At 45.5% G+C, this 20,116-nt stretch overlaps 1 protein-coding gene and 1 long non-coding RNA gene across 9 annotated transcripts in view; one reads left to right on the top strand and one right to left on the bottom strand.

Annotated features, from left to right (window-relative positions):
- Nucleotides 1–20,116, bottom strand: part of LOC146404425 (uncharacterized) — a 182,852-nt gene that overhangs the window by 70,626 nt on the left and 92,110 nt on the right. The window lies entirely within an intron of this gene.
- Nucleotides 632–20,116, top strand: part of TMEM248 (transmembrane protein 248) — a 43,770-nt gene continuing 24,285 nt past the window's right edge. Inside the window, exons 1-2 of one of the 8 annotated variants that reach the window (XM_085016949.1) lie at nt 632–718; nt 1,815–1,911. The gene's annotated coding sequence lies outside the window, so the exon portion shown is untranslated. Of the gene's footprint in view, nt 861–1,771; nt 1,912–7,737; nt 7,827–16,965; nt 17,208–20,116 lie in introns of those variants that run through there. The other 7 variants (XM_085016948.1, XM_085016945.1, XM_085016947.1 and 4 more) reach the window with 7 other exon arrangements.

The following is a 20,116-nucleotide window of genomic DNA, read 5'->3' as shown; positions in this document are numbered from 1 at the left end:
AAGTTTAAAAGTTCAAAATTTTTAAATTGCAAGGAGGGGGAACGTTTTAATTAAAGAATAATTATGCAGAAAGCTCCTAGCTTAATACTAAGCATAGTTCCAAACCTTGTTTTCTTTTTACAGCTGCACCTGTGGCATATGGAAGTTTCCAGGCTAGGGGTCGAATCGGAGCAGCATCTGCCAGCCTACACCACAGCCACAGCAACATAGGATCCTTAACCCACTAGCCAGGCCAGGGATCGAACCCACGTCTTTACAGAGACAATGTCCGGTCCTTAACCTGCTGAGCCAAAGCAGGAACTCCCCAAATTTGTTTTAATAGCCCAAGCAATGCCAGAGAAAAAGAAAGAAAGAAATACAGCAAAATCTCAATCAGTAGTTACCACTGGGATTGAGGATTACAGATGGTTTTAATTCTCCAAAGGTTTCCTAACTTTATACAATATCATGGTTGTTTTATCATCGAAAAATCAGAAAAAAAATATTCACAGAGTATAAAAACAAAAGCTCCAAACCACTGCACAACACAGAATTGTAATAGTTCATATTAGCTCTTACAGGGAGAAGTTTGTTTTAAAAGTGACACAGCTGTCGCCAGTTTCCCAGGCAACCTGTCTGTGGTTGCCAATACAGAATGCTACCTCTAGGGGTGGAATCACCCTCTTACAAGATTCTGAGGCCGGCCCCTCTTTAAAAGAATAATGAGTTTCTGCAGACGGTAAGTGTCTGGTTTAAATTTCCTCCATAGAAGTACACACCTGCTGAATGGTTTCAAGAAGATTGCTTGCTCCCTTTGTAAAAAGTCAATGAAGCTGAACGAAATCTAGTTCCTCGGATTTGGAGTGGCAGCCAGAAAACTGGTAAGCATTCTTGACTACGGAGAACGCTTCCTCCAAGCACCGAGAGAGTCTGTCATCAGAATTAACCTGAAATTCTGGCGGCACCTGCTCCGGGAGGTGGACAGACGGGGTGCGGGAGGCGGCTGGTCATTTTCTCCTGATTTGCAAAGTGAGAGGGGGGTGTATGGACGTGATCTCTATTTCAAGTGGAAACTTGCTCGTATCACTTTGTAAATAAGAGCCACTCAGTCCGGAAGGAGCCCTGTCTCTGTGCGTGTTTAGGTGAACCCGTCAGTCGGGGGCTGGACCAGGTGGGCCGCGGAAGGTTCTGCCTTTAAACCGCGGGAATTCCGCGCTCTAACTGGATGTAGAGCCGAGCCTCCATCTAGAGAACGGTGCTGCAGGGACTGCGAAAAGGCACATGTCTTGGACTTTGCCTTCAGCTCCGTTTCCAATCCCGTAGGAATGGGAAGCTATAAAAATATGAACAGTTAAACGGCTCAAGACATAGTGGAGGAGGAGTTCCCATCGTGGCTCAGTGGTTAACGAACCCAACTAGTATCCCTGAGGCTGTGGGTTTGAATCCCTGGCCTCGCTCAGTGGGTGAAGGATCTGGTGTTGCCCTGAGCTGTGGTGTAGGCTGGTGGCTACAGCTCAGATTTGACCCCTGGCCTGGGAACTTCCATATGCCACGGTTGTGACCCTAAAAAGAAAAAAAAAAAATCATCTGCCCAGTGGAATAATTGTAGTCTCTCACATGTGTTCAGCCCTTAGATACAAGGTGCCAGGCTAGGCAAGCATTTCAAATGCATTACCTCCTTAATAAACCTCGTCTAGCAGAAGTAATGATAGGTAGCCTTCATTAGCGCTTGATCCATGCTAGTTACTGTGCTAAGCGCTTCGTGGAAAACAAGACCTTTAACCTTCTCAAGGGCCCTGCAGGCAAGTATTATTATTACCCCGAGGCACCGAAAGGAGACAAGCAGAGAGATGCGTGTCTTGTCCAAGGCCCCAGCACTGAAGTGGGAGCCAGGATTCAAACCAACGCAGGCTGACAAGCTCCGGAGCCCAGGTCTGTTTCTTTGTCTTCTTTTTTGTATCGGGGTAACAACACTTGATGTGAGACCTATCCTCTTAGCAATTGCTGAAGTGTGCATTATTTTTAAGTGTGCATTTATTTTATTTGGTTCAATGCTGTAAGCAGATCTCTGGAGCTTATAGAGCTTCTGCTTAACTGAAACTTGCCTGTTGATGAATAACTTCCCATTTCCTGCATCCCCAGCTCCTGGCAACCATGATTCCAAGTTTTGATTTTATGACTCGGGCGCTGTTAGATACCTCGTGGAAGGGAAATCCGGCAGGACAGGTCTTTCTGTGTCTCGCTTATCTCACTCAACACAATGTCCTTAAGGTCCATCCATGTCCTGTATCGTAGGATTTCCTTATTTGTTTAAGGCTGAGTGGGATTGCATTGCGCGCTTCCACATTTTCTTTATCCATTCATGCGTTTCCTTGTCTTAGGCATCGTGGATAGTGCTGCTGTGACCATGGGAGTGGAGTTTTCTCTCCAACATCCTGATTCTGTTCTGGATGGATATATACCCAGAAGCACTGGATCATATAATTTCTTTTTTTTTGTTTTGTTTTGGTTTTGCTTTTTTAGGGCTGCATCCGCAGCACATGGAAATTCCCAGGCTAGGGATCCAGTCGGAGCTACAGCTGCCAGCCTGCACCACAGCCACAGCAAGGCAGGATCCCAGGAGTGTCTGTGACCTACACCACAGCTCACAGCAACACCGGATCCTTAACCCACTAGGCGAGGCCAGGGATCGAACCCACATCTTCATGGATGACTATTTGGGTTTGTTATAGCTGAGCCACGACGGGAACTCCAGCAGTTCTTTTTTTTTGCATCATTTGGACCTGCCATATGGTTTTCATAGCAGTGGCATCGATTTACATCCCCACAAAGGCCCCCATTTCAAAGCATCGTTTTATCCAACTCTGCCCAAGACCTCAGAGAACTGAGACAAGAGGGGATGATAGACACCCATGCTTTGGACCTTGGGCTTCAGGAAGAAAAGGAAATCTAAAGAGTTGTGTTTTGTTTTGGGTTTTTTTTGTTCTTGGCCATGTCCACAGCATGCAGAAGTTTCCAGGCCAGGGATCAAACCCGTGCCACAGCAGTAACCAGAGCCACAGCAATGACAATGCCAGATCCTTAACCCCTTGAGACATGAGGAGACTCCTGAAGAGTTTTTATTAAAGAAAAGATGAGAAAGAGGAGAGGATTTTTCAAGGGGGAGGTGGCTGTGAAGTTGTTAGTTATTTGGTGATTCGGATTATAGCATTTCAAGCTACAATGTATGATGCATACTTTGCTTTGGGCTTTTTTGGCTACACCTGAAGCATGTGGAAGTTCTCAGGCCAGGGATCAAACCCGCACCACAGTAGTGACCAGGGCTGCTCCAGTAACAATGCTTAATACTTAACCCACTGTGCCCCAAGGGAACTCCTCATGTTTTTTGGGTTTTTTTAACATCTTTAGTAGTAAGAGTCTTTTTCTTTTTCTTTTTATATTACTCAAATGAATTTATCACATCTGTAGTTGTATAATGATCATAACAATCTGATGTCACAGGATTTCCATCCCACAGCCCAAGGACATCCCACTCCCCATGTTTGAAGAGAAGTTGTTAATTCTAGCCATGAATTTCCAGTCGACTGTGGGATGTCGCAGCATTGCCCTGAGTTTCTCACAGCCTAAAGCAAAAGGGTCAGAAAATACGGCAGGAGACACACCTGGTCCAACACCACCTGCTTTTGTACATAAAATTTTACTAGAATACAGCCACTCTGGGAGTTCCCATTGCGCCTCAGCAGTGACAAACCCAACTAGTATCCATGAGGACGCGGGTTCAATCCCTGGCCTCACTCAGTGGGTTAAGGATCCAGTGTTGCTGCTCAGATCTGGTGTTGCTTTGGCTGTGGCATAGGGAGCTGTACCTCTGATTTGACCCCTAGCAGGGGAACTTCCATATGCCAAGAGTGCGGCCCTAAAAAGCAAAAAAAAAAAAAAAAAAAAATCTAGATTTAAAAAACCCTAGGTTCTATGCAGGAGTAACTATTGCATTTAGCTGTCCTGTTCCTTTGTCTCCTTTAATCTAGAACAATGGCCCAGGCTTATTTGCTTTATTCGGTTTTATTGAGTTATAACTGACAAATAAAATTGTAAGATATTTAACATCAGGATGACTTGCCATATATGTATGCTATGAAAGGATTTTTTGTTTGTTTTTCATGACATTGATACATTTGAAGACTGTGGGCTAAATTTTGTGTGTGTCTTTTTTGGGGGGCCGCACCCAGGGCATATGGAGGTTCTCAGGCCAGGGGTCAAATCAGAGCCCTAGCCGCCAGCCTACACCACAGCCACAGCAACCCGGGATCCGAGCCGTGTCTGCAACCAACACCACAGCTCACAGCAAAGCCGAATCCTTAACCCACTAAGTGAGGTGCCAAGCCTGTGTCCTCATGAATCCTAGGCAGATTCATTTCCACTGAGCCGGGACGGGAACTCCTAACTTTTTTTTAGTTAATTAATTTTTTGGATTGAAGTGTAGTTGATTTGCAATGTTGTATTAGGTTCAGATGCACAGCAAAGTGATTCAATTATATGTGTGTGTGTGTGTGTGTGTAATGTTTTAGATTCTTTTCCATTATAGATTATTGCAAGATATTGAGTACAGCCCCCTGTGCTGTACCGTGGGTCCTTCTTGATTATTTTATTTATAGTGGAGTGCATGTATTAATCTCAACTTCCTGATTTATCCCTCCCCCTCCTCTCCCCTTTGGTAACCATAATTTTGTCTGCTCTGTCCGTGAGTCTGTTTCTGTTTTGTAAATATGTTCATTTGCATCATTTTTGTAGAGTCCACATATAAGTGATATCATACCGTATTTATCTTTCTCTGACTGACTTCACTTCGTATGAGAGTCTCTAGTTCCATCCATGTTGCTGCAAATGGCATGATTTCAGTCTCTGTTATTGCTGAGGACGGGCTGGCTGTTTTCCCGGCCCGACCCTCAGCCTGGATTTGTTTGCTCATTTGCTCGTGTTTAGATTTCAGGTTTTAGCAAGGGGTGGGGGGGTGTCCTTGTCAGCGCACCCCATCAGGGGACTCAGATTGTTAATGAAGCAAGACTGCACCAACAGGGTAAAGAGGTTTTTTTGTTTGTTTTGTTTTGTTTAGGGTCGCACCTGCAACATATGGAGGTTCCCAGGCTAGGGCTTGAATCATAGCTGTAGCCGCCAGCCTCACCACAGCTCACGGCAACGTGGGATCCTTAACCCACTGAGCGAGGCCAGGGATCAAACCCGCATCCTCATGGATGCTAGTCGGGTTCGTGAACCACCAAGTCATGACGGGAGCTCCGAGGTTTGAATTGCTTAAAGACCCAAAATGACAGGATGCAGAAAGGCAATGTTTACAAATCTAGAGTTTATCTCAGGAAAAGGGTACCAGATAGCAACAGCTTAATGTAAGGAAATGCATTTGTCACCCTACGTGCACAGAACACCTGGGAAGAGGGACCCTCTTCATGTAGAGAATCCAAACATGCTTACAGACTCCAAGTGTTTGCAGTCATTTGACGGGTTGGTATTCATTTGAACAGTGACTCCACCCAGCGATAGCAGCACAAACTTCTCTATACTTGACAATTCTTTTCTTCTCCAGTCCATGGTGATCTGTACCTTATGGCATATTTCCGGTGACTGATTGAACCATAATTAATTCATCTACCCCTGGTGAATTCGCCCCTCCCAACAAAATCTGCATTTTCTCATGTACCATTTTTAGTTCTCATTGGAGTACAGTTTGGAGGCTTCGTCTTTGTTCTTTCTGGGTCCAAACATCACATGGTTTGATGGATATTCATTCCCAATGAGAGGAATCCCTTGACAGGGCCCAGTGTCCCCCATGGGGAGCACTGTGGTCTGTTTTTTGTTTGTTTGTTTGTTTGTTTTTGCCTTTTGAAGGTTGCACCTGCGGTATATAGAAGTTCCCAGGCTAGGGGTCGAATCAGAGCTACAGCTGCCAGCCTACACCACAGCCACAGCAACGCCAGATCCGAGCCGTGTCTACAACCTACACCACGGCTCATAGCAATGCTGGATCTTTGACTCGCTGAGCGAGGCCAGGGATGGAACCTGCAACCTCATGGTTCCTAGTTGTATTCATTTCCACTGCGCCACGATGGGAACTTCTTTTTTTTTCTTTTCTTTTCTTTTCTTTCTTTCTTTCTTTTATTTATTTATTTTTTGTAGGTACCTATCTTTTTTTTTTTCTTTTTTCTTTTTTTTGTCTTTTTGCCATTTCTTGGGCCGCTCCCACGGCGTATGGAATTTCCCAAGCTAGGGGTCGAATCAGAGCTACAGCTGGCAGCCTACCCCAGAGCCACAGAACCACAGGATCTGAGCTGCGTCTGCGACCTACGCCACAGCTCATGGCAATGCCAGATCCTTAACCCACTAAGCAAGGCCAGGGATCGAACCCGAAACCTCATGGTTCCTAGTTGGATTCATTAACCACTGTGCCGCGACGGGAACTCCTGTAGGTACCTTTCTTAAACCTTCAACACAATTAATACCCATGACATCTTTTAAATAAACTTTTTTTTTTTAAAAGAACAGTTCTAGAGGAATTCCCTGGTGGCTCAGTGGGTTAAGAATCTTGGTGGTGTCACTGTAGCCACACAGGTCACTGCTGGGGTTTGGGTTTGATCCCTGTCCCGGGACGTTCTGCATGCTGTGGGCATGGCCAAAAAATAACAAAAGATCCTTTATGTTCACATATATAGAGGAAATGGGAAACCAAAGGCATAGCCACATTTATCCTGTTCCAAATGGTCACACGGTCACACCTCCCACCTGTTCATCCTTTGTGAGGACATGGCCCACACCCAGAAATTCACAGGTGCCACGCTGTCAGCTCCCTTGTTTTTATCTGGTGGAATAGACATGACATAAAATTGACCGTTTTCAAGGGGACAATTCAGTGGCCTTAAGTACACGCACAGTGTTGCGCAACCCTTCCCACCATCTGTTTGCACAACTTTTGCATCATCCCAAGCAGAAACTCTGTCCCCATTAAATAGTAACCCCTCATTCCCCACCTCCCCACAACCCCTAGCAACCCCGATTCTGCTTTCTGTCTTAATGGACTTGCCTCTTCTACTGCTTCATAGAAGTGAAGTCATACACTGTCTGTGCTGTGTCTGATTTATTTCATTTATCATAATGTTCTCAAGTTCATCCGTGTTGTAGCCTGTATCAGAATTTCATTCATTTTTAAGATTATATTCAGGCATTCGCATCGTGGCTCAGCAGTTAACAAACCTGACTGGCATCCATAAGAACCCAGGTTTGATCCCTGGCTTCGCTCAGAGGGTTCCGGATCCAATGTTGCCGTGAACTCTGATGTAGGTTGCATTCCCGGCTCGGATCCGGTTTTGCTGTGGCTGTGGCATAGGTCAGAGGCTACAGCTCCAATTCGACCCCTAGCCTGGGACCCTCCATATGCCGTGGCTTCAGCCCTAAAAAGAAAGACAAAACAAAACAAAAAACAGATTATATTCCATTGTGTGTGCATATCGTGTTGTTGACTCATCTGTTGGTAGACATTTAGCTTGGTGGCCCTTGCGAATAACACTGTGATGCACACTGGGACGTAAGTATCTGTTGGGTTCCTGCTTTTCTTTTGGGTGTGTACCTAGGAATAAAATTGCTGGGTCACACGGTAATTCTATGTTTAATTTTCTGTGGCCAAACTGTTTTCCATGGTGGTCAGATCACTTGCTGGCTCTTTAAAAGAGGGGGAGGCTTTGGCAAACAGGTACTTTGCCCCAAGGATCTTCTGCATCAGAACTGAGAGACCACGTTTCTGCTCTTGCTCTAAGCGTCTCACAAGGCATCGAGATCAAAAGGTCAGAAATTCCCTTTAAAAAATTTAATCTCTCCGTCCCCTCATAGCCATCTCATCTTCTTCCACATAGCATTCATTTTAATCTGTTTTTTTTCCTTCTGAAGCAGGATGCTCTGGTTCTCCACTGGGCAAGTCTTACGGGTGGTAGCAACACGAGACACCGAGGGGCCCCCGATTCGGTTCATCTTGAGGTTCTAACTGAACAAGGGCAGAGAGATACTGTTATCCCATCCACGAGGCAATGAAACATTTTCAACAGCAGCTCCAACGTGGCAGGGTGGGGGGGCTACAGACCACCAGTCCCACCAATCCCTTTGGAATTCCTGCAGTTAGGTCCAAATTAATGGACATGGGATCTTTTTTAAAAATTATTTTATTGAATTATAAATTTATTGAAGTATTTACAATGGGTTAATTTCTGCTGTAGAGCAAAGTGATACATATATATATATATATTCATATTTTTTACATTCTTTTCCATTATGGTTTATCACAGGGTGTCGAATATCATTCCCTGTGCTCTACAGTAGGACCTCGTTGCTTATCCATTCTATATACAATAGTTTGCACCTGCTCACCCCAAACTACCAATCCCTCCCTCCCCCTGGGCCACCACAAGTCTGTTCTCTATGTCTGCAACTTTGTTTCTGTTTTGTAGATAAACTCATTTGTATCATATCTTAGAGTCCACATCTAAGTGATATCACACCGTATTTGTCTTTCTCGGATTTTCTTTGCTTAGCATGATCATCCATGTTGCGGCACATGGCGTTGTTTCTTTTTATGGCTGAGTAGTACTCCACTGTGTATATGTACCACATCTTCCTCTGTTGTGCAAGGACATTGAAGTTGTTTCCCTATCTTGGCTATTGTAACCAGGGCTGCAATGAACATTGATGTACATGCATCTTTTTTGAATTATACTTTTGTCCAGATATATGCCCAGGAGGGGGACTGCTGGATGCTATGGCAACTCTATTTTTAGTTTTTTGAGGAACCTCCATACTGTTTTCCCTAGTGGCTGCACCAATTGACATTCCCACCAACTGGGTAGGAGGGTTTTCTTTTCTCCACACCCTCTCCAGCATTTGTTATACGTGCATTTTTTTAAATGATGGCCATTCTGACTGGTGTGCGGTGGTACCTCACTGTAGTTTGATTTGCATTTCTCTAATAATTAGCAATGTTGAGCATCTTTTCATGTGCCTGTTGGCCCTCTGGATTGGATATGGTATCTTGTCATGGAGTGTTTCCAGCCTCTGGAGCCCTTAAGTGTAGTTCCACGCACAGACAAGAAAAACTGGGCTACAGAAGAGAAGACTTCTCTGTAAGTTTCTCTATCATCACCCCTCCCCTCTGTCCCAGTTCCACCATAAGAACATAGCAGGTAAAGCTGACAGCACTACAGTGCATATTTTTAAAAATCACACATTCTAGAGTTCCTGTTGTGGCTCAGTGTTAATGCACCTGACTGGGATCCATGAGGATGCAGGTTTGATCCACGGCCATGCTCAGTGGGTTAAAGATTCTGAGTTGCCCCGACCCTAGCCTGGGAACCTCCATATGCTGACATTCCCACCAACTGGGTAGGAGGGTTTTATTAGAGCTCCATATGCAGCTCTAATAATAATAATAATAATAAAATAAAAATCACCATATTCCAATTTTTTTTTCTGTCTTTTTAGGGCCACACCCACAGCATATGGAGGTTCCCAGGCTAGGGGTCAAATCGGAGCTGTAGTCTCTGGCCTACGCCACAGGCACAGCAATGCCAGATCTGAGCCACGTCTTCAACCACCACAGCTCACAGCAACATTGGATCCTTAACCCACTGAGTGAGGCCAGGGGTCAAACCCGAAACCTCATGGATCCTAGTCAGATTTGTTTCCACTGAGCCACAATGGGAACTCCATATATTCCAACTTTTAACCAGACTTTAATTTTGATCCCTCTCAGTAGCATCCCCAGAGCCCCCTGGGTTAATTCGGTTGCCCTAAGGTGCTTATTACCAGGTCTAGGCCATCCTGGAACATCTCCTATACCCAATAGAACTAGGAGTTCCTGTCGTGGCGCAGTGGTTAACGAATCCGACTAGGAACCATGAGGTTGCGGGTTCGGTCCCTGCCCTTGCTCAGTGGGTTAACGATCCGGCGTTGCTGTGAGCTGTGGTGTAGGTTGCAGATGCTGCTCGGATCCCGAGTTGCTGTGGCTCTGGCGTAGGCCAGTGGCTATGGCTCCAATTCGACCCCTAGCCTGGGAACCTCCATGTGCCGCGGGAGCGGCCCAAAGAAATAGCAAAAAGACAAAAACAAACAAACAAACAAACAAAAAAAGAACTAGAGGAGCTACGGAGTTCTTGTCATGGCACAGCGGAAACGAATCCGACTAGAAACCACCATGTTGCAGGTTCGATCTCTGGCCTCGCTCAGTGGGTTAAGGATCTGGCGTTGCCGTGACCTGTGGTATAGGTCACAGACACGGCTCAGATCTGGCATTGCTGTGGCTGTGGCATAGAGCAGATGCTACAGCTCCGATTAGACCCCTAGCCTGGGAACTTCCATATGCTGAGGGAGCAGCCCAAGGAATAGCAAAAAAAAAAAAAAAAAAATCTGCTGTTGCCATGACCTGTGGTATAGGTTGCGGATGCAGCTTGGATCCCGAGTTGCTGTGGCTGTGGTGTAGGCCGGCAGCTGTAGCTCCAATTGGACCCCTAGCCTGGGAACTTTCGTATGTTGCAGCTGTGGCCCTAAAAGGCAAAAGCGAAAGAAAGAAAGAAAGAAAGAAAGAAAGAAAGAAAGAAAGAAAGAGGGAAGGAAGGAAGGAAGGAAGGAAGGAAGGAAGGAAGGAAAGAAGGAAGGAAGGAAGGAAGGAAGGGCGAGCAATAATGATAATAAAATAAAAAATAAATATTAACTATCTAAAGATTTCCATGTGATTAGAACTTGAGAAGTTACTCTCTTCTTTTGATTTTCTTTCTTTCGTAAAAAATTTAAGTTGTTAAAAAAAGCTTTATTGAAATATAATTGATATACCATACAATTCACCCAATTACAGGGCACTATTCAATGGTTTTTAGTAAATTCACAGAGTTGGGCCAGCATGACCACAATGGATTTTTGAACTTTTCATTGTCCTTCAAAGAAACTCCCCTTGAGTTGTCACCCTCCAATCAACTCTCACCTTAGGCAAACTTTAATCTAGTTTCTGTCCCCATAGATTTGCTTGTTCTGGACTTTCCATGTCAATGGAATCATATAATAGACGGTCTTTTGTTACTGGCTTCTTTCATTAGTATGTTTCCAAGGTTCATCCACGTTAAGGCAGGTAGCAGTCCTTCCTTCTGCTTTATGGGTGACTAATGGTCCATTGAGGAGTTTCCATCGTGGCTCAGCAGAAATGAATCTGACTAGCATCCATGAGGATGTGGGTTTGATCCCTGGCCTCGCTCAGTGGGTTGAGGATCTGGCTTTGCTGTGAGCTGTGGTGCTGGTCACAGACACAGCTTGGATCTTGCATTGCTGTGGCTGTGGTGTAGGCTGGTGGCTGTGGCTCTGATCAGACCCCTAGCCTGGGAACCTTCATATGCTGCAACTGCGGCCCTAAAAAGCAAAAAAAAAAAAAAAAAAAAAAAAGTCCATTGCATGGCTATAGCTCATTTTGTTTACTCATCAGTTGGTGAATATTTGAGCTGTTTCTACTTTGGCTATTATGATGCTGTTATGAGCATTTGTGTACACATTTTTTTCATGTATATGTTTTTATGGAATATGCTGTTATTCCATATGTAATGCATGTGGAATAATTTGGTTGCAATAACTAGGATGAAAAGGAAAGAAACATGTTTGCTAATCAGGGCTTATTTTTCTATCATGCTTTAAAAAGTGGTCCAAAAATGCTTCACTGACAATCTATGGCAGCATTCATGTAAAAAAAAAAAAAGAAAAAAAAAGAAAAGCAAATACTGCTAAGTACACATTTTTTGGGTTGACATGTTTTCAATTCTCTTGAGTCTCTAGGAGTGGAATGGTGGGGGCACATATTAATTCTGTTTAACTTGTTTGAGGAAATGCCAATCTGTTTTCCAAAGTGGCTCTACCATCTTTTTTTAGGGCAGCCTCCGTGGCATATGAAGATTCCCAGGCTAGGGGTTGATTCAGAGCTACACCTGCCAGTCTGCACCACAGCCACAGCAACACCAGATCCAAGCCATGCCTGCGACCTACACCACAGCTCATGGCAACACCAGATCCTTACTCCACTGATCGAGGCCAGGGATCGAACCTGTGTCCTCATGGTTCCCAGTCGGATTCATTTCCACTGCGCCACGAAGGGAACTCCCTCTACCATCTAACTTTTTAAAAACATTTTTTTTGAAATTCCCTATGTGGCTGTTGAGATACAGGGGTTGAGGCTGCCTCTTTGATATTCTCTCATGATGGCAAGAGCAAAGTCATAGGTGGTGTCGATGCTGGCAGGATTCCTTTATTACAGTTTGGGTGGTAGCCTGGTTGAGGGGCCCCCAGTCATTGGTTGGTTCCGTAATTATGTAGATACGCCAGTCCTGCAGCGTTTCTGCAGCATCAGTGGGTTGACAGAGGGAGGGGCATAAAATAGCCCTTCTCCGCGTATGTATAATGGACCCTTCTCTTTATCCATTCGGTTCATCTGGGGGCTTCCCCTAAATGATTCCCCATGAACCATCCTCACACAGGTATGAGCCAACAGAGGATGGGGTTGGGGGGCACATATCCCCCGCTCTGGTCCACAGCGTTCAGAGCAGACACATTACCCCTTGGTCTCCGTGTCTCAGGAGTCATTTTAACAAAGGCTGATCAGGATCACGCCTGGAATGGTCTACAAAGCGACTCCATTCCTTCCCCGAATAATCCTTCATTTCCACGGTTTCTTGCCCTCCATTGTCACCTTAACCCACTTGAATTATCTTCTTAGTTGTCATGGGTGTCACAGCCTTCGCTGATGCCTCAGGAATGAGAGTGCCAGCCAGAGAGGGCATGCCTCAGCCCATGGAGAGTCTGAACTGGCTTTCATTTTTCTGACACTCATAGCAGCAACCACGGAATTAAATTTTGAGCTGACCTGGCATGGGTTTGCACTTCCCTTCTGATCCATTTTTTCTGGCTCCTGAAGTTCAGATTGTTTTCCTTTCCAGATTGTGCTGGAAATATTTTTTTTTTAATTTCATTATTATGATTGCTAACTATCTCATTGCAAAGTCTGTGCTATTTCAAACAAGTTACAAGGGTAACGTGTTCATTTTCATCCGCTGGGTCAGACTCGTCCATTTTCTTTTTAAATAATGCCTCAGCCAAATTTCGAGTTGAGAATGAGTCAGGGGGGAGTTCCCATCTTGGCGCAGCAGAAATGAATCGGACTAGGAACCATGAGGTTTCGGGTTTGATCCCTGGCCTCGATCAGTGGGTTAAGGATCTGGCGTTGCCGTGAGCTGTGGTGTAGCTCGCAGACGCAGCTCGGATCCTGCATTGCTGTGGCTGTGGTGTAGACTGGCAGCTGCAGCGCCAATTGGACCCCTAGCCTGGGAACCTCCATATGCTGTGGGTGCGGCCCTAAAAAGCAAAAAAAAAAAAAAAAAAAAAAAAAAAAAAAGGAGTCAGAGAGGGTTTTCAGTAAATCCTGACATCAGCTGCATGGATGGTAGCAATGAAGAAGAAGCTTTTAACAGGGTTTGGTTGCTCAAGAAGACTCACAGGACCCTAAGTGACTTTGCTATACTTTATTACAGGAAAAAAAAACAAAAAACAAACCAACACTATAGCAACAGCATGAAAGTAAAGATGTACATCACAGCCAAAGTCTGTCTCATAGCAGGAGGTCTGGAAAGGCCAGTATTGAGGTTCTGTTATCCTTTTTTTGGTAAAAGCAAAGACAGAATGCATTTTCTCTTTGGGGCTAGGAACCACCAACCTGTGCATGCAACACCTTGGAAGAGAAAGCCTCCAAAATGGAGTCGTTCCCCCCCCTTTTTTTTCCTTTTCAGAGCTGTACCTGAGGCTTCTGGAAGTTCCCAGGCTAGGGGTCGAATCAGATCAGCAGCTGCTGGCCTACACCACAGCCACAGCAATACGGGACCCAAGCCACATCTTCGACCTACACTGCAGCTTGGGGCAACGCCAGATCCTTAACCCACCGAGCCAAGTCAGAGATCATGGAGACTAGTCAGGCTCTTAACCTGCTGAGCCACAGCAGGAACTCTATTTTTTTGTTCTTTAGTATCCTGCTGGCCACATAAGCATAGCCCTGCTGTATTTCTCAGGGCCAGAGCCTCTTACGGGGCTGCACTGAGACCCAGGTATAAACCATCTGTCTGATTATCATCAATCATTAATAGTGAGACGCTGACATAAACTACTCTGAAGCTCCTTGAACCCATGGGTTACAAAGCAGCACTGTTGATCAGTACATTGACCAGGGGTTGAAATGCTGCAAAAACGTTCACAAAACAGCCTAAGGTCAGTTCTGATCCTACCACGGCCAACTCTCACAGCACTCAACCTATCTTTGGAGAGCGCTTTGCAGTTGACAAAGTGTTTGAAGGATTTTTACCAACTCGAAGAAGCTGATATTGTCATCTCCAGCTTAGGGATAAAGGACAAGAGGTTCAGACAGTTTGGGACCTGCTCAAGGGGATAAAGATCATGAGCAGCAGAGTCAGGACCAGACCCCAAATCCCACCTCCATCCGGGGCCTGCGGCTCTCCTTTCTGCTGCTGAAAATTCCCCCTTCCCAGCAAACTATCTGCTCACCCTCAGCGTATCTTTCATCATTACCAGTGACATCTTTTTCTATCTGTTGGAAATCATATTTCTTCTTTTATGACATGTTTACTGTTCTTTCACTTAATAAGTTTTTTTTTTCTTTTTCTTTTTACAGCTACACTTGCAGCATATGGAAGTTCTCAGGCCAGGGGTCGAATAGGAGCTGCAGATGCCAGCCTATGCCACAGCTTGAGGCAATGCCAGATTCTTAACCCACATCCTCACAAAGACATCAGGTCTTTAACCCGTTGAGCCACAACGGGCACTCCATCAACGAGTATTTATTGATTCTAATATTTTATTGAGTGCAAGACAGTCATTGACTCAATAATCGCTTTTCTGAAAAAAATTACATGTGTCTGAAAATATTTTTTTCCCTTCTTTGGACTTTGATGTACAGAATTGACACTTTAAATTTATGACAGCATATATTTATCCTGACACAGTGACCCATTGCATTGCTCTGCACCCTTGCAATCCAAGTTCAAGTTTAATCCACAGTCACCAAACCTTTAAAATTACCCTTGGCCGAGTGTAGTTGTTCATTTCTTGCATTGGCATGCTTGTCAAAGCCTCCACTTTTTTTTTTTTTTTTTTCTGGCCACTCCTGTGACATCTGCAAGTTCCTAGGCCAGGGATCACACCTGTGCCACCGCAGTGACCGGAGCTGCTGCAGTAACAACACCAGATCCTTAACCCACTGTACCACAAGGGAACTCCAGAGCTGCCACTTGTAATTTGGATTGTTTTAACAACTTCAAGGCTGAGGGCATAATCTTGAGGCTAGAAATGTTTGGTTTAATTACTTCCTACTAAAAGTTAAGCAGCTGCTTTTGAAAGCCCACTGAAAACTATTAATACTTTTGTCAACAGATATGTGTTTGGGGTCTACAGTAGCTCTCATGGCTCTAGAATGACTTCAGGCAACATCTCCTAAGTGTGACCTATTTTAGGATACTTAGCAACTTCTGCTGCTTTTGTCATTGATAGGGCATCTTCTGCATGCTCAACAGCAGAAGCCTAGTGTGTTTTTCCTTTTTATTATCTAGCAGATACAAAATTAAAAGTTTAATTTATGCATAAAATATAAACAATAACAATTCATTAAATAGCTGCATATTCATGACCCTTTTTAAGATAGGGAATATCTCTATTACCTTGAAGTACCCTATGTGACATAAAGTTCGTGCATCCTTTTCTCATGCCTTTTTTTTTTTTTTTTTTTTTTGTCATTTTGCCATTTCTTGGGCTGCTCTCGCAGCATATGGAGGGTCCCAGGCTAGGGCTCTAATCGGAGCCCTAGCTGCCAGCCTACGCCAGAGCCACAGCAACGCGGGATCCGAGCTGCGTCTGCAACCTACACCACAGCTCACGGCAACGCTGGATCCTTAACCCACTGAGCAAGGGCAGGGACCGAACCCGCAACCTCATGGTTCCTAGTCAGGTTCATTTCCGCTGCAACACAACAGAAACTCCTTTTTCTCAAACTTTTTGTCAGTTCTACCCATTATGTATGCATTCCTAAACAATATGTGGATTAGATTAGCATTTAAAATTTTTTATAGTAGTATTATGCTACAATGCATCCTTTCATGATTTGATCCCCTAGTACAGTATACCCTGGGGTTGATCCCTGCTGTGTTAGCCGTTTTCAATTATTTTCACTGCTCTTTGGTATTTGATTACACATGAATATATGACTATATGCGCATTGTTTTTTTCCTCAATTCTTAGTGATTATAAACAGTGATGCTAGAAACATCATTAGATCTACTTATGCAGATATGCAGGTGTTTCTCTGGGGTAACATTCTCCAGAGATAATGTGTATCTTCAAGTTTACTGGACAAGGCCAAATTTATTTTACGAAATCATTTTGTAATTTTGATTGTACAAAATGATACTTTCATCAGGAGTGATTAATAGAGGAGCACAGAGAGACACCGACACACACGCACACTCACACACTTAGGTCTGCACACACCCTGCACTCACCCATCACACACTAAAGATTCACGCACAGATCCGCTTTTTTGCACAGCCTACAGCTTTGTACATAATGCACACCGACACACACAGATCCACAAACGTGCACCACACACGCACACTCACCGCAGTCACTCACAACATCCCCACTCACACCCTGACACGCCAACATACTTCCCGCACGCCACGCCCGCAGGCACGCAGCTCACGTACTCACGCTAAAGCCCTCACGTGACCCAGCCCAGAGGCGTCGTCTCTGCCGCCGGCGACCCAGGAGTCTTGTCCCGGCTGGGCCGCCGTCGGACGGCAGGTGTCGGAGGTCAAGGCGGCGTTGGCGGTGGCTTCTTTTTTTTTTCTACCCGGAAACCGCGGCTGCGGGACCTGCGGACTAGCTTGTGTCGCGGCAGCGGGAGCCCGGGTGGTCTCTGGTCCTCGCGTCGGCCCCCCGGAGCCGGACGCTGCCCCCGGCGCGGCGGGGAGGATGGTGCCGAGCGGCCCCGGGCCCGCCGCGCGCCGCCGTGAGTGAGCTCCGAGCGGCCGCGGGCGTCCGCCTAGCAGCTGGCCCGGCCGGGCCCGGGGCGCGCCGCTGCCCACCGGGGCGAGGTGAGCCGGGGCTGGCGGGCGGGGGTCGACGCTCGGCCGGAGCTGACTGCCGGGCCGGGTGGGCCGAGCCGGCCGGGTTTCTCCCTTTCCTTTCCGGGCCGAAGCCCCCGCCCCGGTGCCGGTGGGGGGTCGCCCCGCGTTGGCTCGGGTCTGGCCTGCGCTCGTAGCCTCGGCCTGGTCGCCTGCCATCGGGGCCCTTGCGTCTCCGGAGCCAGGGTTTCCAGGCCGCCCTCGAGATGGTAGGACTTCCTACGTCTGGAGCTGAGGCCTGGATCGTTTGGATTTGGCTCGGGGAACATATTGGTAGTTTTCCCATTTTTGACGTTGGATTGTGTTTGCGTTGCTCCTCCTTTTGCAAATGGTACACATCTCAGAAAGAAGATGGGAGGGAGAGACACTTAAATGAAATAGTGGTATTTTTTGTGTGTGTCAGGCTTGGTAAATATCCAGAGATGGGGTGGATTCTTATCCTCACTTCTATTTTAATAAGATAAATTAGCGACTGGCTTCAAGGCATGTAGTTCTGCTCCCCTTGATAGGCACCATCAGGAATAAGACCAGGCCTGTTGTGCTGTTTTGAATTGTGGAGACACCATAACCGGTGGACAGCTGGTGAGGGGGCCTTTTTTGAAGAATCCGATGTCTGTAGTTTAGCAGATGACAGCCTTCGCTGAGTGTTGAACGATGAGCTTCTTTGCGGTCAGCTTGAAAGCAGGAAAGCTTGCGGCTCCTAGCCTGCCTCAGAGGTGAGCCGGGTCTGGGAGGTATCGGTAGGAAAAACTCCAAGGTTGATGATGCTCCTTCAGTAAATTGGCTTGCTCGTTTTTGATCAGCTTGAGGTCTGAGCATTTGTAGCTTAGCTGTAGATGAGTGGTCCATCAGTGCTTGAATGATGAGAGCACCGTCCTGCTCCCTCTTTTCACCTGAGGATTCTCCAAGGAAGTAGACCTGTTGTGCTGCTAAGATATACTTCATGACTCCAAGGCTGTTTACACTCTGCCGGGAGGCAGGCGGTGAGTTTTCCTAGTAAAGGAGCAGCAAGGATTTCTTTGACCTAATTGAAGTGGCCTGGAAACAGGGCTGCCACTGACATCTGGGTCCTGGGATCACCGAATGCTCATTGAGCGCATCGTCTCTGCCGGGGCTGCAGCTGCAGCTGCTGTACGGCAGAGAGACAGACCTGAGTGCGAATGGAGTTTCTCCCCACCAGAACCATACTTGGAGAAAAAGCAATAGGCTCTCAAATGTGGCAAGACTCTGTTGCCATATGGAGATACCAGCCGTGAGGGAGGACTTACTTCAGGTTGGGACCAGAAAAGGCTTCATAGAGGAAGTGACTTTTGAGGTGGGCCACAAAGGCTCAGGAAGATTTGGATCATTCAGAATTAGCTGGGGAATGAAAGAGCAAAGGACCATTTGGCGGAAGGGCATCCAGTCTTGGTAGCTGGGCAGTAGGTACCTGGAAGTATTGACAGAGGCAGCTGGCTAAGGGTTAAATGCTTTCCTAAGACAGGAGAACACAGGTTGCCCAGTCTGGCTTTTGGTAGATGACTGGGCTCTAGAGAATTGTTTTCATTTGATGAGTTTATCTTGTTCTATTAAACAGCCAGTGATATCAAGTGGTGCTTATTTTAAGGACAGTGAAGAAGATGCCGGTGGTAATTCCTGTCTGGCATTAACAATGAGGATATTAAATTTGGTGTCTGCTTGAGTTGTTTCACCGCCTGTATTTAGTTTGCAGGAGCACAGCTCTAGCACCATCTCTGCCACTCTGGCTGCAGCCAAGTGATAAATGGCAGCTCTTAGCCGCTCTCCCAAGTGTTTATAATGACATCAAGTCCACTTGACAGAGGTGCTGTTTGTTTCTTTTACCCAGTTGTTGAAGAACCTTTGAAGCTGTTCAGAAAGGACAGCCTGTAATTGCCCTGGAGCCTGATGACTGGGGCCTCCCCTCACTGGTCTTAACCTTAGCTTTTCTTTAAACATGCTCAGGGCTGTCTTAACTTGTTCATACTTCTCTTTGACTCTTCTTCCCTCTCTGCCCACTGCTTTCTCTCCTTCTTGTTATAGCCAAGTGTCTGAAAGAGGGTGATCGAAGGGGGCTGGCCAATCTGTGGGATGTTTCTGTCCATATTAACATGCCACAGAATAGCACTGTCATGTAAGAGGGCTTTAGAAGTAGAAGAAAAATGTTTTTACTATGACATTCCATTTTTTTTTTTCTACTATGACATTCCAATTAAAATGAAAAAAGGAAATAAAGGAAAGACAGGCTTTTTAGCAAATTGAATTTCCATTTAGGATTTGTTTTGATAAACATCAAAACCCTTCACTTATCTTTTCATACACCAAATACATTTCACCAGAGGTCTGCCACTCTCTGTGTACAAGGATGTACGTAAGTGTGGTCCTGGGGACTGTAGGACAACTTTGGGTGGTGATAGTTTGCAAAGTACTGTCATTTGCCGGTTGGACTTCTGTGCTGTTTGTTTTTCAGAACATCTCCCAGTCATTATGCTGACGTTGGATGTTATCATTTCACATTGAGCTTTTGGTGTTTATTTAATCTTGTCATCATTAAGTTTTAATATGGGCATACTTTTAATATGGTTTTTAAGTAGTCAGCAATTAAAAGGAACCAAGAACAAAGGGATAAGTTATCTTTAGGACTAATAAATTCCAGGACTGAGATGAGTTTGTTTGTTAAAAAGAGAAGGGAGCATGTTGGAAGTTCCCATGATTTTATATCATGACTTTGAAAATGGAGCAGTGCACTGTTTAGTTATAAGCGAGTAGAAATACAGCCAAAGTCTGTATTTGGGAAATAAAGTCGTGAAACTATATCAGCCCACATCATTCTTTTTACTTTTGTCTTTATTTGAGTACTGGTGTTGCCTGAAATGCATGTT

Source organism: Sus scrofa, chromosome 3 (assembly GCF_054392235.1).
Source record: "Sus scrofa isolate SSC_HxYL_T2T_F1_AM1 chromosome 3, Sscrofa_HxYL_maternal_Yorkshire_Landrace_v2.0, whole genome shotgun sequence".
Taxonomy (NCBI): domain Eukaryota; kingdom Metazoa; phylum Chordata; class Mammalia; order Artiodactyla; family Suidae; genus Sus; species Sus scrofa.
This window is presented reverse-complemented; position numbering and strand designations above follow the sequence as displayed.